This window comes from Malus sylvestris, chromosome 6 (assembly GCF_916048215.2).
Source record: "Malus sylvestris chromosome 6, drMalSylv7.2, whole genome shotgun sequence".
Lineage (NCBI taxonomy): Eukaryota > Viridiplantae > Streptophyta > Magnoliopsida > Rosales > Rosaceae > Malus > Malus sylvestris.
The window spans coordinates 14,272,513-14,284,072 of record NC_062265.1 but is presented as its reverse complement, the minus strand read 5'-3'; the positions used below and the strand labels follow the sequence as shown (position 1 = coordinate 14,284,072).

At 38.2% G+C, this 11,560-nt stretch overlaps 1 pseudogene; it reads left to right on the top strand.

Moving 5' to 3' along the window:
- Positions 1-11,002: 11,002 nt before the first annotated feature.
- On the top strand, positions 11,003-11,560 carry LOC126626432 (uncharacterized; annotated as a pseudogene).

Here is an 11,560-nt window from a genome sequence, read left to right as displayed (position 1 = left end):
TCTGTCTCGTCTGTTTGATTTTGTTGGTTCAACTCCGTAAAATTCAGCTTTCGTTCCCTTGATATGGAAATTTGATGAAATTTCTGGGGCTTTCCAGCTTATCGCCCGACTTTCTTAGTCTTCCTTATCACTGGTTGTATACAAATATCTCTCTCATTATGTGCGTGTGCAGACTACCAAACTTAGCATAATCACATACACTGTATCATAGAACTTGATATTTGAATGCTGCTGTACCAGAACCACAGTTGCCGCCGTACCAGTGCCCCGGTCGCCACCACTATCAAAATCTTTGCTTCTAGGCTCTAGGCTCTAGGTTAACTGATTCTGCTGCCAAGTTTGGGTTAAAATTTACGATTGCTGCATAAGACAGTAGGTAGATTGAGTTTGGAGTTTTTGTTTGCAAAGATTTCATGTCTCTTTCAGTTGCAATCACATCCCAGCAGCAAGAAAAGTCCCAACTCAACTCAACTCAACTCAACTCTAATCATCATTGGGATTTATAAAAGACTTAACGACAATAAATAATTCAGATTGAAACATTGAAACAGTTCTAACTAATCAGTCCATTTCTTTGGCACCTCTATTTGTATGCAGAGAGAAATGATTTCCGCACACCTGTTTTTCGTAAAAAAATATTAAGAAGAATATTTTAAAGTGGGACGCTTTGTAGATTTTCTCCTACGTCACAATTTAACGTAATTTCAGCGTCAACATTATAAATATTGTGCCAAAAACATGAGGTGGCAGACAGAACCGGCCCTAAAGATGTGCAAGTGGTGCCCTCACATAGGGCCCCATTTGAAGAGCCTGGAACACAATTTTATTTTACTTGTATATATGGTATATATATTTAAATTTGCGATAATATAACAATTTCTTCTCCTAGTGCAATTGTCTTCTGCGTTTTATTTATGTACCATGAACCGGGTTTGACTCTACCCAGTAGTGTTTTATTTTAATTATTTGGGTATTTAAAAGAATGAGTTGTGTTTTATTTTATTTATTTTTTGTTATTTAAAGCATGGCATTTATTTTGTGTTTTATTTTTACTTCTTTTGTGTTTAAGCATGTCATTTATTTTGTGTTTTATTTTAATTTTTTGGGTATTAAAAAGCTTGAGTTGTGCTTTATTTTAAATTTATTTTGTTAGTGTTTTATTTTAATTATTTGGGTATTTAAAAGCATGAGTTGTGTTTTATTTTATTTATTTTTTGTTATTTAAAGCATGGCATTTATTTTGTGTTTTATTTTAATTTCTTGGGTATTTAAAAGCATGAGTTGTTGTAACATCCCACATTGCTCATGGGAGTGATCCTTAAATGTATATTCCCATCCCTACCTAGCACAAAGTCTTTTGGGAGCTCACTGGCTTCAGGTTCCATAGGAACTCCGAAGTTAAGCGAGAAGGAGGTAAGAGCACTCCAATGATAGGTGAGCTACTGGGAAGTTGCTCGTGAGTTCCAAAAAACAAAACCGTGAGGGAATGGTAAGCCTAAAACGGACAATATCGTGCTACGGTGGTGAAACGGGCCCGGGAAGTGATGGACTCGGACCGGGATGTGACATAAGGAGTTTCGAACACAAAAACATAGGGATGCAAAATAGCTAACCAACCACAACACCCTTTATTTTTATTTTTATTTTATTTCAATGTATACATAATCATAAAATTAAAATGTAAAAGAAAACACATCAACCAAAATTCTATACTTTTTAAGGTCTTATTTGGAGTCTCGCACAAGGGCCTTTAAAATCTCAAAGCTTGCTCTGATGGCAGAAAGTTCATTAGGAGTCCACTTTTGAGAGTGTCTCCTTAGCATTTCTCTTTTTCTTATCTACTTATTTATGTTTATTCAAAGCATACGCACAAATGCGCACATGTATATTATCATGAGTAATTATATTTGTAAGTTGCTACGCTGTTTATTTTATTTAATGAATGATAAATAACTTAAAGCTTCCCTATGCAAAAAAAAAATAAAAAAAATCATGAATCAAAACAAGACGAGGTCAAAAACATATTTCTTAGTGAGTCATCTCTGCTTATGTAATATTTTATCATCCTGTCCACTTCATTCAAATCATCCCCGAATACTGCTTAGTTTCCTCATTCTATCAAGTTTCACGCAGAAATAAAAATAAATAAAAATCTTGTAACTTAATATTACGGTTTACTGGTATTTCTCTTCACTTGTAAGTGAGAGATTTTAGGTTCGATTCTCGCTAAAGTTGAATTTGAACCACATTATTATTGACCCATTGTGAGACTTAAAAAATCCTAGTTGAGGTCAATGTCTTTGTTTTTTGGTTTGTTTTGGTCAATAGCCTAACAGTTAATTGTGGGATTTATTTTGTGGAAATCTGAATTGCCACAAAGATTCCCAGAAGTTGAGTTGTGTTTTAAATCCAAACGCACAAGTAATCAGATGCATGCATGCCACCTCAACATGTCTTGTCTTGTTTGAGATTACTTTGTAAGAAGCATTTATTTTTTAAGAGCTTTCACTAAAAACACTAATTAAAAAAAAAAATCAAATGCTTAAAAGCAATTGGAAGTAATAGCAGTTCCACCGTTGCTAGGCCTGTCACATCCTGACCCGGGCTCCACCACATCCTGGCCCGCTCCACCACTGTAGCACGATATTGTCCGTTTTGGGTCCTGACTATACTCTCACGGTTTTGTTTCTGGGAACTCACACAAGAACTTCTGGGATTGCTCTCGCACGCTACTTGCTTAACTTCAGAGTTCCGATGAACTCCGAAACCAGTGAGCTCCCAAAATGCCTCATGCTAGGGAGAGATGGGAATATATATATATATATATATATATACACACACACACATATATAAGGCTTACAGGATCAACTTCCTTGGACGATGTGGGATGTTACAATCCACCCCCTTAGGGGCCCGACGTCCTCGTCGGCACACATCCGGTTAGGAATTGGCTCTAATACCAAATTGTCACATCCTGACCCGGGCTCCACCACATCCCAGGCCCGCTCCACCACTGTAGCACGATATTGTCCGCTTTAGGCCTTGACTACGCCCTCACGGTTTTGTTTCTGGGAACTCACACAAGAACTTCCCAGTGGATCATCCATCATGGGATTGCTCTCGCGCTACTCGCTTAACTTAGGAGTTCCGATGAACTCCGAAGCCAATGAGCTCCCAAAAGGCCTCGTGCTAGGTAGAGATGGGAATATAAGGCTTACAGAATCCACTCGCCTGGGCGATGTGGGATGTTACAAGGCCTCCCTGGGCAATAGGTAACTAAATCCCCTTAAATGAATATTAACTGTCTGCAGTGATAGTAACTATCTAAGTGCATTTTCACATCTAAATTGAATAGCCGAGACAATTAATATTAAAATATTAGTATTTTTTATTTTAAAAAATAATTAAAGATAGCCTTATTTTTAATTTCATATGATAATAAAAGATTGTGACACACCCCGATCCTGAAATCAGGGCGTGCTGGCCGCCACGTGAGCGTGACGTAACCATAAGTGCGATATGGAAGCAAAGAAAATAAGAAATACGAAGGAATAAAACCAACTACTGGCAGTAAAAACTGACTAGTGTGCTAGAGCAAGTTATAAAGTAAAACACACAATTCAGAGCATAGGTGCTAGGTGCAGTCAAGTAGGACTATAATTAAATTACAATACCCGTAGGTGAGTCCTAAGGTGTCTGTCAGAATGCCGAAGAGAATCTCAAGAGCCGCCAACTGCTAGCTAGAACCTGGAGGGGCACAAAAACAAAATTGAGTGAGTCAGTAAAACCAAAGCTTTCCAAAACATTTATTTAAAACATTTCTAACCCCTCACTGTAAAACATGTATACTTTCCCAGAAAAATGGTATCTAAACATATATAGATCATCAAAAGCTCACTCACAATCCTTCAACGCTTTTCAGAAAGAATGAGCCATTCCATGCCAAAATATAATATGAATGCATCAATATAAATCAGGTGTAAATAATAAATCAACCGGAGACCCTGCAATGGCCCTGTACGGCTGATTCAATAGCTCAAAATCCCATCCAGCCGGAGTCACCAACCGTGACCTGTACAGCCCTGCCGGAGTCACCAACTGTGACCTGTACGGCACTACACTGCACATAAGTCGGAACTACCTATAGTAGTCTGTACGACCAAGATGGTGAAATAATACGCTCTAGTGCTTCTCTCATCAATGATTTGCGCATATAATCGAAAGTCACCTACTAGTCGGAACCACCTCTAGTGGTCTGTACGACTAGCATGTCAAAACCCTCACATGGTCTGTACGACATGCACCTACTTGGATCCAAGGTGAGCGTGCGGTGCGGTGAATAATATGAGCACTAACATCAAGGGTGCAGATTATGGGTTCTCAACACAATTCACATTATCGATGATTCACATGATTACCATAGCACTCACCTGATACTCACCTGTGCGTCCACAGCACCAATTCACACGTATATATGCATTAACATCAATTCATAATATTCATAATATGTATGCATGGCAATTGAAACATACTTTCATATAAATTCAATTTCTGAGAGAATTAATAGTATATAGGTAATACAAAAGACAAAACTGCCCACTCACTGGTAAGTCGATGGGTCGTAACCCCCGTGACGTCCCTGGATGCGCTCGTCCTCTGCATAGGTGTCACCTATATGCGAAACAACTATAAAAACGTTAATTAATGCACATAACCGATAATTCGAAATAACTTCTCATACGATGCTCAATTTGGGTATATGAATATACCACATCGACCTACTCGACGTCACGGACGTCGAGAAATTTTTAAAAAAATTTTTGGAAGTGCCACGCGCGTCTTCTTCCCTGGGTTCGCCGGACTGTGTTTTCCGGTGGCCGGAAAACTGGGGATTTTTCAATCCCCTTGATCTACTTCATTTCTCAACCGTTTTCTTCGTATTTTATATCAATTTGAAGCCCTCAACATGTAGTTTTACAATATACTACTTTAAGGCTCTAAAAACAACTAAATCTCGCCGGAAAAATTCCAAGAAAAACCGGCCAAAATCGAACCTAGTGATCCCGACGTCCAAAACCTTCAAACGAAGCACTCCGAGCTTCCTTGGGACCTCACTAAGCTCACTATAAGCTTAGAATTCCTTGAAATGCAACATATCACGATTGCATGAATAGTGACATAATATGGGGGTTCGGGTTCCATGTGATTTCGAAGGTTTCACTTCCTAAAACTAGCACCAAACGACTCAGGAGGTCGAAAGGATGAAGAACCATACCTTTTTGGCTTCGATCCGTGGAGTTTTGATGTCCTTGGTCCTTGTCCGTACAATTTCAAAGGGTGAGAGAGAGATAGCACGGGGAAGAGGAAGGGAGAGCACGGGGGAAAGGGAGAGAGAGAAGACTGAGTGTGTGTGGTCCACCCTAAACCTTAACCACACAAATAACAACCCATTAAGCTAAAAAAAAAATTCCAAACTTAGGAAAATAAACATTATGAACATAGTATGTCACACACCCACCTTAGTAACTTCAAGGGCAGTATCGTCATTTCACATCCTCGATATATATTCCCGGAACGGGCTGTGACATATTGGTTGAACAGTACTTGAAAATATTGGAATGTAGTGTAAAGTGGAAGAACATGGTTAGGTATTTATAGAAAAAAAAATTATAATTTTTTACTAATTTAAATCACAATAACGTTAGCCTTGTGTCACATAAGCTAGGCACTGGACTGATGAATTATTGCCTAACTTCTCCATTGGACTTGCCTCGAGCTCAATTACCTAACTGTGCTGGAGGGTTTTGTAGATGGGTATGAGTGGATTGGACTGCCCGTCAACAAGGTTATCAGCTCCCATTGGAGATGCTCTAAAAAATATGCCTCGATACTTCTACTAAAGCGCTTCTCTAACTCAAAAACACTTTTAAGTTTATTTAAAGAACACAATTTAAAGCGTTTTTGATTGTCAAAAACACTTTTAGTCATTCCATAAGCGTTCGCAAACAGACCCTAAAATTATGCACAATCAAAAGCGTTTTGATTTACAAGATTGCACAATCTATTAAAACCTATTAAACTAACAATTATGTTGACTCTGGTTCCCCAAATACACTCCAATTTTGTATTGTCTTTATTAATTTTAGAGGTATTTGTCGGTTTGCCTCCTAAACTTGTATAGAGCTATCAATTTTTCCCCTGACCCTTAATTTTAGCCAATTACCCCTTTAAACTTTTGTAATTAGCCAATTTTCCTTGAACTTTAACTTTAACTGATTACCCTTAAAATTTTATAAATAGCTAATTACCCCCTAATTTAGGTTTTAAAATTTTCCATCAAATTTTCCATTCTTTTTGCCCCATAAAGTTGTCATGTGTTATCTATGTGCTCAAAGTGGATGGAAAATTGGACGAAAATTTTAAAATCTAGCATAAAGGGGGAAATTGGCTATTTATAAAAGTTCAATGGGTAATCGGATAAAATTAAAGTTCAAGGGAGAAATTTAATAATTAGAAAATTTTAGGGGGATCATTGACTAAAATTAAAGTTCAGATGGAAAATTGACAGCTTTATACAAGTTCAGAGAGCAAATCCACAAATATGCCTTAATTTTATTTGCCCAAATTACACCCAATTTTGAAAAATGGGTGATGACACACCCCGACCAAGGTCAAGGCATGATGGCCATCATGTGAGAGTGACGTAGCCATGTGCACAGTGCAGAAGCAATAATAATAAGAAATATATGAATAATTAAAAAAAAAACCGAACTACTAGAGTGCACTACTAAACAGGAAGTGATAGGAGTTAGTTACAAACGTAAACACTCCTAATCAGAGCATAATAAGTCTAGGTGCAGTCCAGTAAGACAAGTACTGGTTATATAGTACCAAGAATGTCTTACTATTATTTAGATAGGTCATAACTGCTGACGTCCTCAAGCCACCAACAGCAAGCTTACTTAAAACCTAGAGGGACGGAAAACGGAAAACGTGAGTGGGAAAAAACAAATGTTTTACAAAACCATTTCATTTATCAACATATCTAACCCCTCACTGTAAAACATGTATAATTTTTCCCAGAATCAAGATATAAGCATATACATAACTATATATGAAATCATATCAATTCAATTCATACTTCACATAATCATATTCATATATATGCCATGCCAAGATATAATAGAGTAAGCAATTTAGGTAAGAATAATTTCATAGAAATATAATATGTGAGCCGGAACCCCTATGGTAGTCTATACGGCTGAATTCATAGCTTAAAAGTCACTCTAGCCGGAGTTAAAGGAAATTTTGTGAAAAACATGTTCATTTGAGCAACATCTATATAGCATGCAATTAACAATTAAAGGCATAATCATGCTTGTATGCACTCAAAAACAAAACATTACCCATGAAATTCAAAGCCTAGTAGTTAGGTGAACCAAGACTCAACTCAAAACAAAATGAGTTGAGAAATTTATACCTTTGTTGATTCCTCTTTGCATAAGCAAAGGATAATCACCCAAGAGATAGGGCCTTCATTCCTTGCTTCTTAGCTCCATGGATTTGGATGGAAAAATTGGTTTCTCCAAGTTCTCAAAGTTGAGAACCTCTAAGTCTTCACACCAAGGAAGGATTGATGAAGAAATGAGTGACCTAGAGGAAGTAAGATTGCTAGCTATGTTCCTCTAGGGTGGCCGGCCTCTTAGAGAGCAAAGAGAGCTTTTGTTCTCATCTTTTCTCGCAAAAGAAACCCTAATGAAGAAAAGGCTATAAAGTCATATTTATACCTACCTTCATTGGAGTGGCAAACTTGTAATAAGTCCAAAACCCACTCCATTATCAATATGGCCGGCCATAGGGTATTATTGGGTTGTTTGGGCCTTTGTGAATATTTAGTCATTAAGTTGTCATACAACTTAAGTCAATGGGCTTGACGTTCGAAGCCCATTGGGCCTTAAGGCCCAAAACTAACCCTAGGTCTTTTAACGAACTTTATTCGTTTGATTAATTAACATATTAATTAATCCTTGCCATAAATAATTAAACCATTTAATTATTCTTACTCATCTCCGTTGTTTCTTCAATCTTTACCTTACACGGTGTACGATCCATTAGGTTCCTTTTAGCGAGGCAGTGGGCGATTAGAACTCTTTCAAATCGATTGTGAATTGAAACTTACTTTCAATTCTCCCTTTAGTGATTATACACGTTTAGGGCTTCCGCAAACCATGAGTGACACCTAGCAGTATGTCATGGTTACCCAAGCTAATCAGAAGAGGTGGAGAACCTATTCAGTTTAGGATTACAATGCAATACGGTCTTTCTCTAATACAATACTCTTGACCACATTGTTTGGATTGATAGTTTATTCATGTTTACTATCCAATGTGATTAATTTACTTATATGATTACCTTGAATGTGATTTGGAATGACTTCCTAAATCTCATTCATACTCTGGCAAGAGATTCTTAATCATATCATAGAGTATTCTCCCTCAAACAGTTTGAAGGTTAGAGATCCCTTGTTGCGCATTCACTCGCCTCCATGGCTAAGTGGCTTAACCCCAACTATGTTGTGGACACCCTCGAATGGAGTAACTTTGACATAGTCAAAGATCAAGGACTTAACCACAAGACAACTATGATGCCTCAGGTCAAAGGACTACTTTGCATTATCCCAACCATGAGTTCTCATGTGACATGAGTATGAGGACTCCTCGTTGATCGTGTTCAGTGGACTCATTCGCTATTGAGCACTTACATGCTTGTCTTGGTGTCAATCACACCAATGACTCGAGACCAGTCACTCTCCATGAGAGAAGACACAGTACGTACTGATCTTAACGGACTGTCAATGCCCAATTGGCAATCCTATGATCAGGAACGTTTAGGATATGTATACGAAAGAGAATGGTCTCATAAATCTAACTTGTTTAAATTACATTCTCCTAATTACATATTCCTTGGACTTATCGTTTAAGCATATAACATTTATATGAGACGGCTTAAAACAATAATCGTTGCCCTTGATATTAAACTAGATTAGTTTAGCATGTGAAATGTCCGTAAAGTATCATCACATGATTGGTTTAGGGCACATTTCCAACACGAGTCACTACTATGACCTACACGGCAATATACTGCACAAGTGTCGGAACCAAACAAAAAGGTCTATACGACAATAATGGGTGTGATACAATCATGCTCAATACTACTCTCACGTAATAGCTGGACGATAAATTGCTAGTCACCTACAAGTCGGAACCATAAATAAGGTCTGTACGACAAGACTATGCACCTAAATTGGATCTAATATGAGCATATGGTGCGGGAGGTGACATAATGAACAGGCTTGTGCCATATCTATGGCTAAATCACAATCACCCTAAGTGCAGTTTTATGAGCTCAACATTATTCAATCACATATCACATCATCGATGATTCACATAACCAAACACAACTTACCTGAGCTTACTTGAGCGTCCACAGCACCACATTTATATATATAAAGCATCACATACCAAATCATGTATGAATTATAAACTTATATGCATGGCATTGATGGCGTACTGTTATTTAAACACATATTTCTGGGAAAATATCAAGTATATAATATATACTGAAAACCAAAAGCCCACTCACTAATAAGTCGAAGGGTCGTAGCCCCCGAGTCGCCCTTGGATTCGCTCGTCCTCGAGATAAGTCTCACCTATATGCGAATTAACTATAAAAACGTTATTTTAAAGCACATAGACAAAACTAGCTAATAACTTCTCATACATACCTCAAAATGGGTATATGAATATACCACAGTGACCTACATAGGCAAGTGCACGACAAGACGCACGGCCACGCGCAGGGAATCCTGACGGATTCCCTAATTGCCATTAGAAATATTCCCGGAATATTCCGTTAAAACCCAACGGTAACCGTCCAACTAACTGACGACGTTAGCATATTCCGTCAAAACTGACGAAATATTCCTCTTTCTTCCCCGGTGAGTCGCCGGTCGCTGGCGACTTCGCCGGTTTCTGGGTAAAACTTTAAAACCACTATTCTCCTTCGTTTCTTCACCATTTTTCATGTAATTGGTACCAAAATGAAGCTAATAACATGTAGAATCATGTTATACTATTTTTAAGCCTTGAAATCCACTAGAATTTACCTGAGGAAGCTCGATAATCCGGTCAACTTTGAAAAACTTCGATCTCGGTCCTCCGACGTCCAAACTCTTCCAACGAACTACCTCGAGCTTCCTTAGGACCTCCTAAAGCTCCCTGTGAGCTTGAAATTCTCTGAAACATAAGGTTTTACGTCCACATGAATAGTGCATGAAAAATGAGTTTCAGGTTCTCGAGATTTCGAAGGAATCCTTACTTGAAATGGGTACCAACCAACTCGAAATGGCACGAGGAATGCAATGGTGCCTTTATAATCTTTGATCTGTGATTGGGAAGCTCACCTCGAGCTTGGTCCGTACGAGGAAGAAGAGAGAGAGAGAGAGAGTGAGTCCGAGAGAGATGAGGGCACGGGAAAGAAGATAGAGGGAGTGAGTGTGGTGTGTGTGTGATCCACGTGGTCACCAATCCAAAACCACACAATAAACTCTAAGTCTCAATATGTTACACATACATATTACAATTTCCCCGTCCAAGGATAAAACTGTCATTTGACATCACTAAAAATTAAATATTCGGGACAGGTTGTGACAGGTGAATTTGGACAATGACTTCTCTTGTAGGTGGGTTCAGTCCAAATTGGAAATGGAAACCCATGAAGAAACCCGCCTGTTTTTTTGAACAAGAAAACTCAGAAAAAATAGTGCTTAGTTTTGATTACTAAACAATATAAACTAGCTAAATTTCAATGTCAAATTTGAAGTATACAAATAATATACTCCATCAAACTTTCCGGGAAGATCTGCAAACCTATAAATTACATATATTCTTAGGGGAAACTTCAGAATTCAACTATCAATCCCATCTATTTGTAAAACCAGGGCATGAGATTTGATGGGGTACCAACACCTATTTTTCTATTGCTGTTTCTAGCTTCTCTTCTTGTTCTGAGCTATTTTCTACAATCGATCTCGCGACGCAATCTTCACTTCTCATCCAATCCTCCATTCGTGTTTTTGTTGGTCAACATCATAATCGTTGCAATCATTGTTGGAAACCATAGGCCATCTTCTGTGGAAGCTGACGACATCATATCCTTCGTGTATCATTCGTATGAACTGGAAGAAGACGGAGCAGGTGATGCTGAGGATACAAAGAGTGATTAACACTCGAGTTTGGAAGGTTATGACAAGTGTAGTGACCATGTTGATGACAACGATGGTGGTGAAAGTGAAAGTGACGATCATTTTGATTCAGATGGTTACGACGAAGATGATGACGACAATGGTAGTGAAGGCGAGATTGGTTGGGGAGACATGGATGAATATGACTATAATTTGGAGAAACGAATCGAAGACTTCATTGATAAGGTTAACAAGGGATGGAGGGAAGAAAGGGTAAGGGATGGTGTCTCCTACCCCTTACAGATAACCTACCTGTGA